At 44.1% G+C, this 20,603-nt stretch overlaps 1 pseudogene; it reads left to right on the forward strand.

The window, feature by feature from the left end:
• The first annotated feature begins 18,098 nt into the window (after positions 1-18,098).
• On the forward strand, positions 18,099-18,217 carry LOC119626862 (5S ribosomal RNA; annotated as a pseudogene).
• The last annotated feature ends 2,386 nt before the right edge of the window (positions 18,218-20,603 follow it).

The raw sequence follows: 20,603 nt of genomic DNA on the forward strand, positions 1-20,603 counted from the left end.
GTTCAAAACCTCAGAGAAGTGTTACGTTCATATTTATTTTTCCTAAGATTTCTCTGGCTATGTTGTGGAGAATGCATTAGAAAAGGGCAAAGATGGATGCAGAAAGACTGGCTAAGATGCTGTTATTGTCGTTCAGGTGAGAGATGATGGAGCTGTGGAACAGATAAATGATAAGGAATCAAAACATATGTAGGTGTGGAACTGGCGCAACCTCGGTATGCGTCTGAGGAGAATAGAGCAGGGGCATCACTTCCAGTTTCAGACTTGACCAACTGGTGGAGGGGCACACTCTACAGAAATAGAGGATGTTAGGAGTGAAGGTATCTGTTGGGGAAACCATGAGCTCTTAGATGTTGGGAGGGACACTGCAGACTAGATCACTTGACCTCTATTCTATGCTCCTTCTCATGATCCACCTCACACTATGGAGTCTAGAAAGCCAAAACAACATTCCCCACACCTTCTTACAATTCAGGACTCAAATGTGGTTCAGGTCCTCAATCAGCTACACACCCATGCGTCTTGAATCCAGAAGTGAGTCAGGTGGAGAAAGAGACAGCAGAGCCTGGGGCGTCCATTCTGCTGATGCCAATCTAGCGAGTTAAATGACTCTGGGTCCAACGCTTCAGGCCATAGCTGCCTGACGTCTGCATCAGAGCTAGGCCTACATTTGGAACAGCAGGTTTCTAATTCCTTAGCTTCCTGCCTGTGGCAAAGATAGAACTTCCCCTTGAGGGTTAATTCTGCAGTGGTATTCTGGGTGCTATTCCTGGAAGCCTAGAGTCTTCTTCAGCCCTTCCTACAACTTCTAAGCAGGCAGTTTCCTGTGGAAGTCCCTTTCTGCTTACAATGTCTACAATGCATTACGCTCTCAGCAACTGAAAAGTAACCCGTATGGAAGTAGTGAGTTTGTAGAGCCTACAATAAATGCAGGTGCAAATACATGCATGGCACTCAGATGATACAGATCTAGGGTCAAGGAGAGAAGACTGGGCTGGCAATTTATGAGTAATGTTAGCATGTGGATATAGAATGAGATCATCCTGGGAGATATCGCCAAGAAAGAATTTGAAGGATGAGAGGAAAGGAGGCCCTGGGGCAAAAGCTTTAGAAACACCAGTTTTTGAGAGGTGATTAGAAATGCAAGCTGGCCATCACGGGAAGACGGAAAGAAGGTAGGAGGAAACCAGGAGGTGTTGGTGCTATAGAAGCCAGAGGTAGAAAGTGGTTCTTTAAGAATGGATGAACGGGCAAGCACTGCCAGGAGGTCAGGCAAACTGAGGACTGAATGTGCCTGTGGAGTCTGGTCTTGGTAACCTTGGAAAGAGCAGGTTTGGTTGCAGTGATGACAATAGGGTCAGATTAGGGAGGTCCAGGGGTGAGGGAGAGATAAGAAAATAGACACCATGAGAGGAGGCAGTCTTAAAAGAGGCTTAACCATCTCTGGAAGTGATGAAGGATTAAAGGAGGGGAGTTTATAAAAAATCTTTAGTCAAGCTAAGTCACTCTTCATCATGAAACATTAATGAGGTGTTATGTGAGGTAGTATTGCATATTTTATCTAAATGATGAATTTTTGCGTGTTTTTTTTCTTTTTCTTTTTTTCTTTTCTTTTTTTTTTTTTTTTTTGACAGAGTCTCGCTCTGTCATCCAGGTCATCCAGGCTGGAGTGCATTGGCGCTATCATGGTTCACTGGCACCTCTGCCTCCGGGCTCAAGTGATCCTCCCACTTTAGCCCCCCAAGTAGTTGGGACCACAGGTGCATGCCACCATGCCCAGCTAACTTTTGTGTTTTTTGTAGAGATGGGATTTCACTATGCTGCCCAGGCTTGTTTCAAACTCCTGGACTCAAGTGATCCACCTGCCTCAGCCTCCCAATGTGCTGGGATGATGGGGTGAGGCACTACGCTTGGTGAATTTGTTTTATATGGGAGAAAGAAGCACATGTTTGAATGGTCAGGAGGTGAAGTGAAAAGACTTAGGGGAGAGGGAAGGTAGAGGAGAGGGAATGCTTACACACTTCAATGGCTGTGCAAATGTAGCAGGGAGTGGGCTCCAGATGGGGAGATGGTTCTAGAGAGAAGAGAGAACACCTCTTCCACTGCCCTGGGAGGGAAGGATGAGGCAGAGACAGCAGATGCATTAGGGATTAGCTGTTGTGGGCAGGAATGGGAGGACAGATGGACTGTGGTATTTAGTCTGTGCAGTAACAGACAAAATTTCTAGGTTTGTAGGGGGTGAGGGTTGGAGATTTGGGGAGAATGGAGAAGGTCTTAATGGTGATCCTGGAGAATGAAAGGTCAAGCTCACTAGATTGCCGTCAGCACTGGGGCCCTGTTTGAGATTAGTGACCGGGAACTGACAGTGGGATCAATCTGTACAACTGTAAGATGGTGCTTGGCAGTACTTGGGCACTTGCTCACAGCCAGGGAGCAGTTGGTCAGCTCTAGTCATGCAGGCTTGGGGTGTTTTCAGGTCGCTATGATGGAAGGACAATAGGCAAGGGAAACGGACAAGAGAATAAATCAGGGGTTCTCAGTGACAGAAGGGGTGGTAGCACCCTGCTGTGGTGTCTGGAAGTGGGCAAGGCTGTTTTGGGTTCTCACAATGAAGGGGAGCATACTGGAATTTAGTGGGCAGGACCCAGGGATGCTAAATGCCCTCAAAGTGCAAGAGGGTGTCTAACAACCAATAATCATCCCCCACAAATTGTCAATCATACCCAATGATAAATGATGAAACTGAGGGACTGTGGGCTTAGCTAACTAAGCCAAACAGATAGGGAGGTAAAGACAGGTGGAGGCAGTTAAGAGTAGGAAGACCTGAGCAGGTGAAGAATCAGGAGAGGCTGAGCATGCAAGCTGGCAGGATGAGCGTCTGTGGTCAGACAGAGGGTGTCCGAATCCCTGATTTCAGAAGCAGGCAGTTCCCGGTGATGCAGCGTGAAAGAGGACTCCAGTTTGAGTCTTCTGAAAAGCAAATGTCAAGATGGAGTTTGACGTGCAAGAGATTTATTGGGGTAACATTGTAGAGGGTAAAGGGGAGAGTAGCAGGAGTGGGTGGGGAAAGTCTGCAGACCAGGATACAGGGCTGATATCTGTGACAGGAGAGACAGGAAAGAGGGTTGGGTGGGAGAAACTTCAGAGAGCCGCCCCAGACTGATGGGGGAGCTCCAGAGCAAAGATGGCCCATTGGGGGATCCCAAGGAGGTCAGGAATGGTTGGCCTCTGGTACCCTGCAGTGTTCATCATGGCCTTGCACCAAACTGCAGCCAATCTGAAGATGCAGCTGATGGAGGCTGTCCACCAGCCCCCTCCATCAAGCAGATTGTTCTGAAGTGAGACTGAGCAATGCACCACCTGGGCCACCACATGGGGGTAGCAGATGTAGTGTGTGGGTAATGGAAGCTCCAAAAGAGCAGGACTAGTTTTTTTGTGTGTTTTTTTTTGTTTTTTTTTTTTTTGCTTTTTTTTTTTAAGACAGAGTCTCACTCTGTCACCCAGACTGAAGTGCAGTGGCACGATCTTGGCTCACTGCAACCTCCATCTCCCAGGTTCAAGCAATTCTCCTGCCTCAGCCTTCCCAGTAGCTGGGATTACAGGTGCACGCCACTACCACTCAGCTAATTCTTGTATTTTTGGTAGAGACAGGGTTTCATCATGTTGGCCAGGCTGGTGTTGAACTCCTGACCTCAAATGATCCACCCACCTTGGCCTCCCAAAGTGCTGGGATTACAGGTGTGTGCCACCACGCCCCATGTTATTTTTAAAATTTTGCTTTTTCTAATGTTTTAGCCCTAATGCCTTGACACATTCAAACTTTCATTCAAAAGTTTGTCAAATGAACTAATGAATGTATGTCAAGAAACTGAGAGAGTAGAGTATGGAGATAAAGTCTTCCTGTCAGGGTTCCAGTCCAGCTCCACCACTTACCAACTCGTCTTAGGAAAACTATCACTGAAGGGGAATGGTGATAAATAGCTCCTACCCTATGGGTCTTTGTGAGGATTTAAAGAGACACTTTAGGAAAAAGGCCCAGCACAGTGTCTGGAAAATGGTATGCAATAAATGATAACCACTAGTAGTATGATTATTTCTGCCCCTTTCCATTATCTTTGCAAGAAAACCTTTTAACACCAAATAGAAATGTGTTCAGGCAGTTGGACTATGTTACTTCTTCCTATATTAGACTTTTTTTCACTTTATATATTAGACTCAGTGCCCCTGTAAAGTGCTGATTCCATGTTTTCTTGCTTTGTAAATCTTCATAGTGCCCCGAACAATGTTCTAAACACAGTTGTTATTTACATCACATAGGTAGAATAAAGATGAAACAATGGGAGAGTCACCCCGCAGACATCATCAGAGATTTCATGGGTCCTTGGGGGAGAGAGTAAGAATGTGAGTACTCTGTGAGTGTGTCAGAGCTGGAGGAGGGTGGGTTTCCCCAATCCTAGATAAATATCACCCTGGATCCGTGTCTTCTCAGCCAGGGAAAGGAAGCAGCTTGCTTTTCCTTTTGAACAAAGCCTGTGCCTGAATGAACATCTCTAGAGAGAAATGTGTTTGTACATTAGACTGGTAATTAAAGGTTCCCAAAAAACCAAGTCTCATTACTCAGCTTAAGGAGCTGCCTAGATACCATCTGGCATAGTGTCAAGTGTCTGCTTGGTGCAAAACTGAGCCTGGAGTCGTCCCGTAGGCTGGGGGCCCTTGAAGACCTGCCTCCCCGGGCTCTCCTGCACCGGACTCAAGTTTGCATTGGCTTGTCATAAACCAAGAAGGTCCTCACACTTCTCAAGTTTCATTATTCTCTTTTCTAAATATTTAAACAGTCTGTTAAGAAGAGGGCCAGGTCAACTGCCTCATTCAGTGAACATTACAATGGATAATTGTCGGGATCACAACAGACATCACAAATTCCATGCAGGTTAAAATCTCTCCGCCTTGAGGAAAGCTGCTGCCAGTCATTCTTCTCTAGACTGCAAGAGTCTGTTAGAATCAAAGTTCAGATAAGGTAACACTGATCACGTCAATTTCTTCTGCACAAAATAGAGCATGTGGTTTGTACTTTACAAATATTTGTCTAATCACTTTCACTGAGGCAGGGAGATAATAATACCTTATTTTTGTAAAATGCTTCCTATTTGCAGAGCACTTTCACCCATATCATCTAATTTGCTCTTTATTGTTGGGTGTTATTTCTTAGCCAGACTAGGGATTATCCTAGTTATTAATATTAATATTAAAAGCAACCACCACCCCAACCATAGCAGCTGACTTACTGACAGCTTTCTATGTTCCAGGCACTGTTTTAAGTACATTACAAGTAGGATGATCCGTGGAAACAGACACCAAAAGAATAAAAAAGATCATGCATTTGCTTTGCACATATTGAATTTTATCTGCTTGCTGGGAGGATGCTATCCTTGGAATGTTTTTCCCCTCCAAACCTCATGTTGAAATTTGATCCCCATTGTTGGAGGTGGGGCCTAATAGGAGGTGTTTGGGTCACAGGTTGGATACCTTATGAATGACTTGGTGCTGTTCTCAAGGTAGTGAGTTCTTGCTCTATTAGTTCCCTCGGCAGCTGGTTATTAAAAAGAAGAAGAAGAAAAAAGGCTGCCCCAGCTCCTGGCTCTCCCTTGCTTCCTCTATCGCCATACGATCTTTGCACAAGCCAGCTCTGGCTCCTGTTCATCTTCCACCACGAATGAAAGCAGCCTGGGGCCTTCACCAGGAGCAGATGCTGGCACCTGTTTCTTGCACAGCCTGCAGAGCTGTAAGCGAAGTCAATCTCTTTTTCACAAATTCCCCAGTCTCAGGTATTCCTTTATAGCAATATAAAACTGATTAAGACAGAGGTACTCGGGGTGGCACATTTTTGGACGGTTTCTCCTAGGAAAAACCTTGCTCCCTACAACTAACTTCAGTTTTCTCCATCATCCTTTCCATGGCTTCCAAGATGTTCCAGGATCTAGCTCCTTTTCTGTAGTATTCTGAATAAGCCAAATAACTATAATTAATAATAAGACAACACTAATGGGGCATGCCTATATGCTAGGCTTTGTTGTAAGCAGTTTCAAAGCATTCTCTCATTTAATCCTCACAATAGCACCATGAGGTGGGTAGAGTTATTGTCTCTGTTTTCAGATCAGGAAACTGAGGCCCAAAGAGGTTAAGCAATGTACCTGAGGTCACACAGCTATTAAGTGGTATGCTGGGACCCTAGCGCACATGGTCTGGCTCCAGTGTCTGTGGTCTTAATTACCACACTGTCTTTCATGGCTGGTAGACTGTGGCGTCCCTTTCTACCAAGATTGGACCTAACTTGAGAAACATAGGGTCATTGAACCCAGTTGACACCTCTTTGCTCTAGGTGAAACAATGAAAGCTCAAAGAGGTCAAGTGACCTTCTGAGGAAGTCACTTCTCAATCTTCAATGTCCAAATTCGTCGCTATTTTTACTATGCCATGCTGCCCTCCTGATGTGGTTTGGATTTGTGTCACTGCCCAAATCTCATGTTGAATTAGAGGAGGGGCTTACTAGGAGGTGATTGGATCATAAGGATGGATTTCTCCCTTTCTGTTCTCCTGATAGTGAGTGAATTCTCGTGAAATATGATGGTTTAAAAGTGTGTGGCACTTCCCCCTTTGCTCTCTCTGTCTCCTGCCACCATGTGAAAAAGGTGCTTGCTTCCTCTTCTCCTTCTGCCATGATTGTAAGTTACCTGAGGCCTTCCAGTCATGCTTCCTGTTAAGCCTGTGGAACTGTGAGTCAATTAAGCCTTTTTTTCTTCATAAATTACCAAGTCGTAGGTAGTTCCTTATAGCAGTGTGAGAACAGGCTAATACACCTGCCAAGCTTTAGCATCCCAAACTGAGATACCAAAGCATAAGAGGCAGGTGTCAACTACTTTTTTAAATTAAGCGCTTGGGAGTTGGATAGCCACCCCGCCCCCGCCAATTAAAATTCATTTTTCACTTTCCTCCATAGAAATGCTTATTTTTTGTAATTAATCAGAGAGGAAGAAACCACCAGGAGCCTTCATTTGCTTGGCCTTTCTGATTGGCCAGCTGTTCTTTGGACATTTGTGTGTTAAACTCCCGGGGGCAGAGTCTGCTTTTGCAAGCTCTGCTGTCTAGGTGCTGACTGCCTGCACTTTTGCTGCCCCATGTTCCTGTTGGCTTGAGTTTCCAGAGGGGTGCTGATTTGGGGTATGTCCAGCCTATTCTGGACAAAAGGATGCAACACACTATTACACATGTTGTGCACACACCAATTAGGCAAATAGTCTATTTCTGCAGGAATGAGACATTTCCTACATTGAGGAAAAGTTGTTCTGGCTGAGGCCTCCGGGTTTGCTCCAGTGGGAATCAAATTATTGGTTTGTAAGAGAACATTTCTGCAATTATCCCTGAAAGAGCACCATCTACCATCTTGTGGGCTATATATATATATATATATATATATGCACATTTTTTTTTTTTTTTTTTTGCCCACTTGACTGTCTCTGTAGTTTTGTTTTTCGTTTAGATTTTTTTTAAACACAGCTTATTACCACTTTTTAAATCTGCATGAAAGTGGAAAATGGTTTTTCCTTATAAAAGACTGTGAGTATCACTCACCCAGGGTGACCTCTACTCTGCCTTCAAACAGGACTGAGATTACTGGCCACACCCACTGCTGACCACTTTTGAAGTGCTTAGCGAGTTACGCATGTGAACCTGTTAGCGCCACATTCCATGAGGGCCAAACATTTTCAAATGATCATAATGTGGTTGCTAAAGACGCAGCCTCTGTGACACTCGAAATGTCACAATTGTTTAAATAGTCCTGAGAAAATGACCCTGAAATCACATGCACCTGGGAAAAGCCCATTCCCCTCCACTTGAAAGCACTGCAGTGCGCGCGCGCACGCGCGCACACACACACACACACACACACACACCCCTCCAACATATACAGATGTTATGAGAATTCCAGAAAGTACCAAAACACTGCACTGCACACCACTTCAATTAATTTAAAAACCACTAGTTCTCAACCTCGGCTTCACATTAAAATCCCCTGGGGAGCAGGGGTGCCTTTTGAACATTCTGATGTCCAGGACTGACCCCAGGGGTTCTGATTTAATTGTTTTGGATAGGGCATGGTGACCAACTGTCCCTAGATGCCTGGGACTGAGAAGTTTCCAGGATGTAGGACTTTCAGTGCTAAAACACAGAAGATCCCAGGAATCTGGGACTAGCTAGTCACCCTGGTCGAGACAGGCTGTTTTTGTAAATGACATGGTGATTTTGTAAAAATGGTGATTCTATTCCGCAGTAAGCGTTGAGAACCATTGGGCTAAACTTGCTCAACTTTAACCCACGTACTGAGGACAAGTAACTTAAGACTTGAGAAAATATTGTTCTTTTGTAGAGCATTTCTTTTTTCATAATGATAATAATAAAGAGACCCTCTGTAAATGAGTCCTGGCCCACTGGTGCCTTGCCTTCCCTTCAAGGGCCCCAAAAGAGTCACTGTTCCTGGGAGCAGCATGCTATTTCCTCCCCTCACTGGGCTGAAATCCACACAATGAGCCCCTCTGTTGAAGTGAGGAGGGACTACGGAGTTGATTATTTTATATTTAAAGAAGACTCTGGGGGGGATGTTTTGCTTGGGAGCCCAGCATTCCAAACTGGGTCACTGTGAGCTGGAGTTGTCATCAGCCCTAACCAGCAGGAAATACCAAGCAGAGCAGATATTCTTTCTTTACTTTCCAGTTGACTTTTAAATGACTTGTTTACATCCAACGAGGCTTGTAATAATGCCTTGTTTATATCCATCCATCTTCCTCCTGAATTGCCAAGCTGGGAATGGGAGAAGAGCATGTATACCTGGGAAACTTCTAGACATGCTGTGGCTCTCAACCCTGGTGTCATATTAAATCACCTGGGAAGTTTTAAGAATCCAGATGCCCAGGCCCATCCCACATTCAATTAGGTCAGAATCTCTAGGGGTGGGTTCCAGGAAATGCTTTCTGAAATCTCCGCCAGGGGATTATATTATATAGCCAGGGCTGAGAATCGCTGCTTTAGAGTACTGGTTCTCAGAGTGTGGACTCGGAACTAGCTGCATCAGCATCAGCTGGCAACTTGTTAGAAATGCACATTCTCAAGCCCCATCCTGGACCTACTGAATCAGAGACCAGGAGGATGGGCCTCGGCAATCGATTTTAACAATCCTTAGGTAATTCTCATGCGAGATAAAGTTGAGAACCAGTCTGAATGACAAGGCTGCAATGTTATTTTTTTGATCTGCTGGGATACTTCCACTGTGAGCTGTTGCCTCTAATTTTCTTGTCTGCGGCAAAACCCAACTTTCTCTTTTTGATGACTGTCAGAAATAACATGGTTATTCCTGGCTCACCCGGGATGAGAAAACACAGACGACACACCTGGGTCTCTACGCTTATTTCTGGTCTGGGAACCAACAAAGCAATCTTATGAATAATCATACGAAGCGGTGGAGGCAAATTATTTGGTTTCCCCTAATTAAGTCATCTGCTTTAGCATTGTCTTATAGGGTGCAACTTTCTAGTCTTCTGCTGTCTCTTCATCTATCAAGCTAAGAGCTGCCAGGAAAAAAAAAAAAAATGTGGCCCAAACAGATTTAATTAGGAAGATACTGAGCTAAAGTTCCCTAGGGAAATCTATGATACCATAGGTTGGGGTGTTTGTTGTGTAGAATTGGGGGTAGAGAACCTAAATTTACTCTAATTAAGCAGGGTTTGTGTAAACACTGGAGGATGAGGAAGCCAGGCAGAGAGAAGAGGGTGATCAGCAGCAATGTGAGCCAAGAGAAGTGAAAGCAAAGATGACGTGTTCTCCCATCTGCAGAGTTACTTGAATTTGAGGATCTAAAATCTTTTGACCCAAGAGTTACTGAGAGGCACAAATGAGTATTTTTGTATTAGGGAAGCTCAAAGATTGTCGTCTCCTGTCCTTTCCTTCAATATACAGGACCAAATCACAGGAAAAGGCAGCTGACTTTGTACGTCTTTATAAGTCTCTTAAAATTTGGGAATCCAAAATGTTATTTTTTATTTTTAAATATTTTTTTGAGGCAGAGTCTTGCTCTGTTGCCCAGGCTGGAGTGCAGCGGCGTGATCTTGGCTTGCTGCAGCATCCATCTCCTGGGTTTAAGTGATTCTCATGCTTCAGCCTCCTGAGTAGCTGGGACTACAAGTGCATGCCACCACACCCAGCTAATTTGTGTGTATGTGTGGTTTTTGTTGTTGTTGTTGTTGTTGTTGTTGTTTGTAGAGACAGGTTTTCACCATGTTGCCCAGACCGGTCTTGAACTACTGGCCTCAAGTGCTCTGCCTGCCTCAGTCTCCCAAAGTGCTGGGATTACAAGCATGAGCCACCATGCCCAGGCCCCAAAATGTCATTTTTTAAAGTAAAAATCAAATATTAGGTGGTGAACTAACAGGTATTCAGTTACAGATATATTTTAATCCTTATGACAACACTATGAGGTAAGTATCATTGGCTTGATTTTACAAATTAGAACACCGAGGATCAGGGACACTGAGCAAATAACTTGTCTGTTAAATGACAGAGGTGTGATTCTAATCCAGGTTTGTCCAAACCTAAGGCCTTTGTTTGCTTCCTTGGTCCAAAAAATATTAACTGGAGCTTAGCATTGTGTAGCCAGCTGGCAGTTCTATATCCAACCACGACACAAATAGATTAGTCCAGACTTCACCCATATAAGGAGACATTGTTGGGGGCAATTCTTTATGGTGCTTCTACATATCTTGTGATAGATTCTATCCCGGACTATCTTTCCAAGGATGTTTATAGAGCAAAGAGCAGTAGAAGATAGAAGTCTCTCCCGGGAAGAGGACAGATTGGTTTTCTGACTACGATAAAAAAGATAACATATCTCTCTGGGACAAAGGTTGGGTAAGCTTACTAAGGCCTCCCCCTTATAAGTTTGGGGACTTCTGCTTCTGTTTGCTCAGACCCACGACGTGTACAACACCCATCCACCTGGGCCTGCCTCCACATTGCCCCCACAGGACTTAAGGAGCAAGGGAAACCAGTGTGGCCATGAGTAATAAAGTCCATTATCTCTAACCTAGGAGTCTCATGTCTTCTGCCAATATCAGTGAAACTGTGGCAGGCTCACTTGTTAGCCTGCAAACAGGGTAAAATCTCAGACCCTTCACAGTCCTTGATAGACATGGATTCCTCCTCCTTAGTGCACATAGCAGCACATGGAATTCCTTCAGACTTCCTTGGTTTTGAGTGAGCACAACTAGCTGGGTTGTGTGGAGTTGGTGTGTTAGAATCTTCTCACTATTCTCTTTGCTCCTCTGTCCCTCTTGCTGCCGTTACTGAAGATGAGCAGTCACTAGAATGGACAGTAGGGATTTAGGAAGATAGTGTTAGCAGATGTTAACATCAAAAAGACCTGAGGCTCATGTGTATACCAAGTTGAAACCCCACTGTCATTGATTCAGGTGGAAAGTGACTTTAGTAGTTTAGGCCACTTTCCACTCAAAGTGGCAAACTTAATAGAACCTCTTGTCATTAACCTCTCCATGATGGAAGCTCATACCTAAAAGGGAAAGTGAAATTGACTCAATATTTACCTCTCTATGGTATCTTTTCTTTGATCTTTGTCCTGTTAGCGGCAGCAAATCATACGAGTCTGCAGCAACCTCAATTCTTGCCTCTTCAGAAGAAATAATTCAATGAGGGGCATAAGGCAGAGGGAGAGACAGAGGCAAGTTTGAGAGCAGGAGTGGAAGTTTATTAAAAGGTTTAGAGCCAGAACGAAAGGAAGTAAAGTACACTTCGAAGAGGGCCAAGCGGGTGACTTGAGAGATTCAAGTGCATGACGATTTGACCTTTGACTTGGGGTTGTATACATTGGCATGCTTCTGGGGGTTGCGTTACTTCTCTCCTGATTCTTCCCTTGGGGTGGGCTGTCGGTGTGTGTGGTGGCCTGCCAGCACCTGGGAGGGGCTGCATGTGCAGTGTGTTTACTGAAGCTGTGCTCATGCTCACTTGAGGTTCTTCCGTTAACAGCAGAGTGTTCCTAGAGGAACACTAGAGGTCATACACCAGGTAAACGCCGCCATTTTGCCTCCTAGTGTGCATGCTTAAGCCCACTTGTTCAACTCCTGAGATCTTACTGGGAAGCTGCTGATCTCCAGTTTCGGGTGTTTTGTGTGTGTTGGGAGACTGCCTTTCCCTGACGCTGGCTGCAACCCATTATTATTTTAGAGAGGCAGTTTAACAACTGCCTAACCATCACCTGATGGTCACCTGAAAATCCTGGTTCAGGGGACCCTCTCCTGCCCTGCTCATGTCTGCCTGACTACCTACTGTGACAGTCCTGTCTTCTAAATAGGCATAGACTAAGGTGGATCTTCAAATAGCCTCCATCTATCACCCATTTTTCCCATCCCCACACCCCCAAGTCTAGGCTAACATTTTCCAATCTATCAACCACTCCTTCTTAACATAAGGATCAGACCCTGTGCCCTTCCAGCCTTTCTCCTCCGAAGAGGAGAAAGATTTTCATCCATCTTTTCATCTAAGTCCTTTTAAAAAAAAATCATTTGGTTCTTGAATAGGCAATACCTGCATACAGTACAGAATTCAAAAGATACAAGTGTGTTTCCTTCCCTTTCAGACTCCAGCCACCCACTCCCCTCCTCCAATCACTCTTACTGGTGTCTTATTGTCTTATTCTTCCTCCTATTCTGTATATAGTCAAGGTTCACTGAATAGGCTGAACATACAGGGCACAACCAGAAAACAGCTTTGGGTTGTTTTTTTCCTCGTTACTATCTTTAAACTCAGCAGACGGTTTTTGTTTTTTGTTTTTTTTCTTTTTTCCAGCATATCAGCCAAAATCTTTTAAGCGTTCAAAGGCCTGTTTTAGTACGAGATCTAAGTTTCAGTCTTACATTTGATTCAATTCTTCTCTCTCCTCTACAGCTCAGACTGCACCTTCAGACCAGGGACCAGCAGCAGAGAAGTAGAGTGTGGTTTGTTACTTCCCTATCTCCTCTCCACTATTTCTGATGCCTCCAGGATTAGGGTTGTAAGAAGCGTGATTAGAGGGGAAGGCAAGAGTCTTCCTTCATAAATACTATTGTTATTCATCCTTGGTGCCCTCTGTGGCCATGTGCTAACATATCAATACAGTCTCAAGGCAGAACACATAATAGGAGCTCAACAAGTGTTAAATGAATGAATGAATTTATGAGTAAATGGATGACTCGAACTCAGCAAGTTAATAGGTGTGTCCCAATTGACAAAAGATCAGAAAACACCAGCATATACCATTAAAAAGGACAAACAAAAAATAGGCATGCACAGCTCTGCTTGCTACACCAAGGTCCAGGAGAGAGAAGAGATGAACATGTGCATTCAAGTTATCACTCTGAACCAACAATGACCTTTTAGAAAATGTAATGTCCAGGACTGTGTTATCGTAATACTAGCATAGAGGATAGTGGAAGTCTGTATTTATATTGCTTATTTTGAATGTTAAGAGTTCTCAGGCAGGTTCTCTCAACTTGCAAACATGCAGTCGTCATTTTTTAGCCCTAAGCCAGACTTCATATTTATCCTTATGAAATTTTATCTTTTTAGTTTTGACCCATGTTTCCCCTCTTGTGATCTCTTTTTAATACTTACCTATTATTTAAAATATAATTGTGCCTCCAAGATTTTTCATCTGCAAATATAGCAACATCTTTCATGTGTTTATTAAGTGAACTAATAAAAATATTGGCCAAATGCAAAGCCATTGGAAATCCTCCTCTAGTCTGAGACATACTTTTTAGCGCAATAGCATCATTTACATTCAGTATCAGAGATGAGTTCAGCTGCATATAACATAAAATCAATCAATCAATCAATAAGATAAAATTTAGTTCTTTCTCACTTAAAGTAAACCTGCAAACCAGCAGTACAAAACTGGTATAGCAACTGTGACAGGTACTAAGGACCCAAGGGTTTACTTTCTTTCAGTTTCATAACATGATCTTAAGACCACTCAATGGGTTAAGATAGCTGCTGGAGCTCCAACCATTAACATCCCTAATCTAACCAATAGGAAGGAGAAGGATAGAGGCAAAGGGTGTAACTGCTCAGTGGATTCTTCCTGCCTAGTGTACAGATAAAATCAGACCATGGCATTGCAATAAAGAAAATGTTTAATAGACATGAAGCTGGCCACATCACTTGGGAGACCAAGTTTTTACTCAAATCAGTCTCTCTGAAAATTTAGGGGCCAGGGTTTTTCAAAGATAGTTTGGGCTAAGGGGTGGGGATGGCTAGGCAATGGGTGCTTGCTCTGATTGGTTGGGGGTGCCATCATAGGGGTGTGGGAAAAGGTCCTCCTATGCACTCAGTCATTCTGGTGGGGTCACAGGAGTGGTTAGTGGGTCCAGATGGAGCCAACGATTGTCAGACCTGCAAAAAATCTGAAAAGATATCTTAAAGGGCCATTCTTAGGTTCTACAATAGTGATGTTATCTGCAGGAGTAATAGGGGAACTTGCATAGCCTGTGATCTCCAGAATAATGGCTGGCAATCATTCATGTCTACACCTTAGCAGAATTCAGGCTCCTCTATCTTCCTAGACTGGTAGTCTCTCATTAGCTTTACAAAGGCAGTTGAATTTTGGGGAAGGGCTATTATCGTTTAAACTGAAAACTAAATGTTGCCCAAAGTTAGCTTGGCCTAAGCCCAGGAATAACTAAGGGCAACTTGAAGGCAAAAGGCAAGATGGGGTTGGCTAGGTCAGATCTCCCCACTACCATAATTTTCTCACCGTTACAATTTTTGCAAAGGCAGTTTCAATGGGACCCCTTCCTTTTAGGAAGACTTGAAAACATTGGGATTCTGTTATGAAGGGAGTAGAAGATAATAGATGTCAGCTGGAGCATCTGGCAGCTTCTTCTCACATCATGCTATACATTCTTTTTTTTTTTTTTTTTTTTTTTGAGATGGAGTCTCATTCTGTCACCCAGGCTGGAGTGCAATGGTGTGATCTTGGCGCACTGCAACCTCCGCCTCCCAAGTTCAAGCAATTCTCCTGCCTCAGCCTCCTCAATAGCTTGGACTACAGGCATGTGCCACCACGCCCAGCTAATTTTTGTATTTTTAGTAGAGATGGAGTTTCACCATGTTGGCCAGGCTGATCTTGAACTCCTGACCTTGTAATCCACCTGCTTTGCCTTCCCAAAGTGCTGCGATTATAGGCGTGAGCCACTGCACCCAGTCCATGCTATACATTTTACGTAACTAGAATCTAGTCTATATTTAAGAAGAATGTGAGAAAATTTTTGTTAAATTCCTTGTAGGTATTATGGTTATAGTAATAACTATCTAATTCTTCTGATATACTATCTTAACACTCTTACCCCAAATCAAATGAGTTAGACAAAATTTATCTGTAATAAATTCATGTTTGTGTCTATTATCATCATGTTAATTTTTTCCTTTTTTCATAATCCATAGGTTTAAATTCTATTTGAGAATTTGGGGGGACTAAAATCTGTAAAACAAAAATAAAATCCTAAGCCCCCTAACCGATTATGAATCCCCCTCTGGGCCAAGGGAATCCCAGAGAAGTCTGAAAACCAAATTCCTGGCCACGATGGAAACAGAGGTTGGACACACCTCAACGTACTCCCTCCCTTTAGGAGCTCAGGCACCACTGACCAGCATTAACATTAAAACAAATATCATAAGACTGACACAACAGACTCTTTGTGGCAATAAAATTCCAAATTCCAACCTGACTCTGGTGTAGCATCACATGGCAGAGAGCAGACACCAAAGGAAATAAAAATATTTTACTACCAAATATATTTATTGGACATAATTTGAAATGGCCCTGTGAAGCCATCTTTTGTGGGGAACTGCAGAGAACGGCAGACTATCTTGCTTAATACGGTCCAGCCTTTCCCAGATCTAGAGGAGATTAAGAATCTGACCTCTTTAAGGGTCTAAAAGGAGACATTTACCACCTATTCTCTCTGAGAGCAGTTACCTGGAGGCTTCACCTACATAACAAGAACCTTGGTCTCCACAACTCCCCTTGGAACTCAAGCATTCTTTCTACTAACTTCAAGGCTTTACAAAGCTTAACTCTTAACCAAGCGACAATCAGAAAATATTTGAATCTGCTTATGACCTCTCAGCCTTACTTCACCTTCAAAACATCCCACCTCTTTAGGCTGAATCAATGTACACCTTTAATGCATTGATTTATGATTTTACTTACAATTCCTGTATCCCTAAAACATAAAAACCAAACTGTAACCTGACCACCTCAAGCATACTTTCTCAGAACCTGTTGATACTGTTCTCCATGCCATGGTCACTCATATTTGCTCAGAATAAACCTCTAAATAGTTTACAGAGTTGTTTTTGTTGTTTTCTTACTGACCCATCAAAATAAGTAGTTTTCTGAATCCACTTCCTCTTTTGGAAAGTAGTACACATGCTCATCTCTTCTATGCTGAGCTGACTTCTGAAATAAAATCAAAAGAAGTTCATCATTACAATTGCAACTTCTCCAGTTCCTTGGGTTATAATCTATATCCATTGGGGTTCAAACTGAAACACAAATACTAGGTGGAATCAAGAATTCATTCTAGGGATTTGACTTCAGTCACTTGTGGACCCTTGTCTTGCATCTGGTGTTTGAGTCTGAATTCTGCAGGGCAGCAGGGCAGGGCAGCAAGGCAGATGCAGAGCAGGGAAGTGAGGACAGACTGGAGCCGCCTTCTGCCTCGCACTGTCTCCATGTCTGGCCCCTTTGGCTCATGGACCTAACCATGCCCTAACTGGGTCTGAGAGCTGGAGGAGTGGACCATCTGGCTGCTTCTGCAGGCCCACAGCATGAGCCAGCAGATCAGTGACATGCCTCAGCTGCCCTGGTGATCCTGCTCCCACCTTTGGGGGGCGGGAAAGAACGTGGCTCCTGCTTCCCTTTCTGCTTCCAACTGTGGTGCAAATGTCTCTTTGCAGTGCCCTTACCTGGAACCATGCAGGGCAGGGGACTCTGGGAAATGTAGTTCCAGCTGAGCTAAAAGGCCCCACAAAGCTGACAATTTGAAGTCTTTAAGGCTGAAATCCTCCTACTATCGTGTGACCTATTTTTTCTTAATAATGCTCATCTTATCCTTTCTACTTTGAAGTTTATTTCCCTTGGTAGAGAAAATAGAAAGTGAATAGACAGAGTAATCCTGCTTTCTCTCCGTTACTCACTAGCGTTGTGCTGTATGCACGCAGCAGTGGGCTACACCCCTCTTGCTCCCTGTGACTCTGATGAGAGCTAAAGTGTCCTCTGCGTCCTTGGTGGGTCCCATGAGCCTCTGCTCTTCTGAAATGTCCCCTTCTCAAGCTATTGGATCAGATCCATTGTTGTTCTGAATGAAATGCATTGTTTCCTTTTTTTTTTTTTTGTCTGTGATAAAATCTGAGAAGGTGTGGGCTCACTGTCTCAAGGCTTATATGTTCACACTTCTCTTGCTTTAGAGTCAAAAGGAAGTCTAACGTAGGAATTCCCTTTCTTTCTCAACAATGGGGCACCGCACCACCAAGGCCATGTAACAGGGCAGACATACCCTTCTGTGATCATTTTTTCCCTTTGAGACTGCCCTTTATGCAATAAAAATAATAATAATTTGGACAAAACTGTGTAAGTGTATACAAACACATGTGTGTGTACAGTTTATAATTTGCCCTGGTTAGACGGGACCTACCCAGTAGTTTAACTTCACAAACACTGCATCTCCTGGTGGTGGCTTGGAGCAGTCTGTAGGGAGTATGGAGGTGAAGAGCAGAATTGACCAAAACCTCTAAAAAGTGTGAGTAGTCTGGAGCAAACCAAGGCTGGAATGGAGTCCTCATAAGATGCAGGTACCTACTCTCTGGGAGGTGGCCTCCTTGAGAACCCAAGTGCAGATCCCGATGTAGTCATAGGCAACATTCTATGGCAGGTGAATTTTGTCTTTGGGATCTTGGTGTCTCCCTGCCTCCCACCCAGACCTTGTTTCAGGAAATCTGTCTACGACCATACCACTCTGAACACACCCAATCTCGTCTGATCTCAGAAGCTAAGTAGGGTTGGGCCTGGTTAGTACTTGGATGGGAGACCACCTGGGAATACCAGGTACTGTAGGGGCTGGGCGTGGTGGCTTACACCTGTAATCCCAGCACTTTGAGAGGCCGAGGCAAGCAGATTACCTTGAGGTCAGGAATTCAAGATCAGCCTGGCCAACATGGTGAAACCCCGTCGCTACTAAAAATGCAAAAAAATTAGCTGTGCATGGTGGCATGTGTCTGTAATCCCAGCTACTCAGAGGAGAGGCAGGAGACTCACCTGAACCCAGGAGGCGGAGGTTGCAGTGACTTGAGGTGACAGAGTGAGATTCCATCAAACAAAAAAAAAAAGAAAAAAGAAACCCAAGATGCTCTCATCCCTTTTTCCTGTCACAGAGGAAATAGCTGAAAATTTTTATTCACCTTAAGGGATTCACCCTTCTCCACGCTTTTAAATTTCAAGGGAAGGAGAGAAGACTCTGTAATAGTAGGATTTGGGATATCCACATTAGATGGATGACTTTTGGTGTGCGAGTTGGTCTTCCTGGATTTCCCCAAAATGACATTAGTGTTAACTGTCCAGTCCTCTCCAAGCTTTCATGACTGACAAACACTGAATTACTAAAGAGATTTAATCTGCTTGGCACCTGTATCAGGACGATGGTTGTGACGAGACAGGTGTGGAGGACTCCTTAGCTCCATTATCCTACTGCTCACACGCACTTTCTTTTAAAAGCCTCACCCAACCCAGGACCCAGTGACTGCCCCTGTCACTGCAGTTTCGTCCTTGGAGCCGGTGGGTCTGTGAATACACTCATCTACCCTCTGCCCTTTTCATGCCCCTCTTGGGTCCTGAAAGGAAGGAGCCCCTGAAGTACCAGCCTCTTGCTCAACCAGTGGGAGTGGGCTGAAATTTTAGGTAAGATTTATCAGGAGTTCTTGCTGCAACTAGCTCAACATTAATTTTGATTGTTTTTCATAGAATAAATCCTCGGAGGATAAAGGAAAGGGGAGGAGGGTGGTAGTCTGCAAAAGGAAGATGAGCAATGAGTGGATAGCAATAGAGTCACTCCAGACTTTTCACCTTGAATCCTCAAATTCAATAGCTAAGAGGGATTTTGTTTGATTGTTTGTTTGAGACAAGGTCTTGCTCTGTCACTCAGGCTGAGTGCAGTGGTGCGATCAAGGCTCACTCTAGCTTTGACCTCCAGAGCTCAAGTGATCCTCTCACCTCAGCCTCCCAAGTACCCGGGACTCCCGAGTACCTGGGTGCACGCCATGCCCAGCTAATTTTTTATTTTTTGTAGAGATGGGGCCTCGTTATGTTGCCCATGCTGCTGGCCTTGAAGTCCTGGGCTCAAGTGATTCTCCTGTCTCAGCCTCCCGAATTGCTGGGATTACAGGCGTGAGCCACTGTGCCTGGCCAGCCAGGAGATTTATTTTCCATTGCCCACAAAGCTGAGAAAGTTTGGTCCCTTACAGGTTTCAGCAGACTAATCTACTAAAGTTTCTGCGACTCAGAAGAGGTGCTAGGACTGAAGAAAGTCTGATGCAGTGCTTCTCACACGTTAATGCATAAACCAATCATATGGGGATCATGTGAAAATGCAGATTCTGGCACAGTGGATCCGGCTGGGTTGGGGCCCAACATTCTACATTTCTATTAAGCTCGTAGAGAACACAATTGCTGCTGGTCACGAGCCACACTATGGGTAGCAGGAACATATGCCATCTACATCAACTTGATTGGCCAGAGATTCTGTTAGGTCTGTGGCGACTGTTAGGGACTGAATGTTTGCGTCTTCCAGATTCACATATTGAAATCCTAACTCCCATTGTGGCTGTCTTTAAAAATGGGACCTCTAAGGAAGGATTTAAGCTTAAATGAGGTCCTAAAAGTGGGACCCTGATCTGATAGGTCCCATAGAAAACCTATAAGATGAGATGCTAGACAAGGTAAGAAGGTATCCATCTGTAAACCAGGAAAAGAGCCCCACATCAGAAACTCATCATGCTGGTACCTTCATCTCAGACTTCCAGCTTACAGAATTCTGAGGAAGTACATTTCTGTTGTGACCCAGTCTGGTATTTGTTATGGCAGTCCAAGTGGACGAATATATTCACTATGGTGCCCATCCAAGATGTTCTGGCCCCATAACAGGAGTTCTGGAGAACCAAAAAGACTCCTGTGCTCTAAGGACTGGCCATCGACAATCCCTAAGCCCAGACAGGCTGGCTGTTCCCTGTGCTATAGTTTACTAGGACCTCAACCTTGCCTGTGCATTGGAGTCATCTGTGAGCTTTAAAAAACAACCATGCCTGGGTCTCACACCTAGGGACTCTGATTTAATTGGTCTGGAATGTGCCCTGGAAATAAGGATTTTTAAAAGCTGATTTTCAATCACCGAGTGATTCTAAGGTGTAGCCAAGATTGAGAACAACTGCTCCAAGTAAACATTTTAGAGTTG

This window comes from Chlorocebus sabaeus, chromosome 17 (assembly GCF_047675955.1).
Source record: "Chlorocebus sabaeus isolate Y175 chromosome 17, mChlSab1.0.hap1, whole genome shotgun sequence".
NCBI classification, from domain to species: Eukaryota; Metazoa; Chordata; class Mammalia; order Primates; family Cercopithecidae; genus Chlorocebus; species Chlorocebus sabaeus.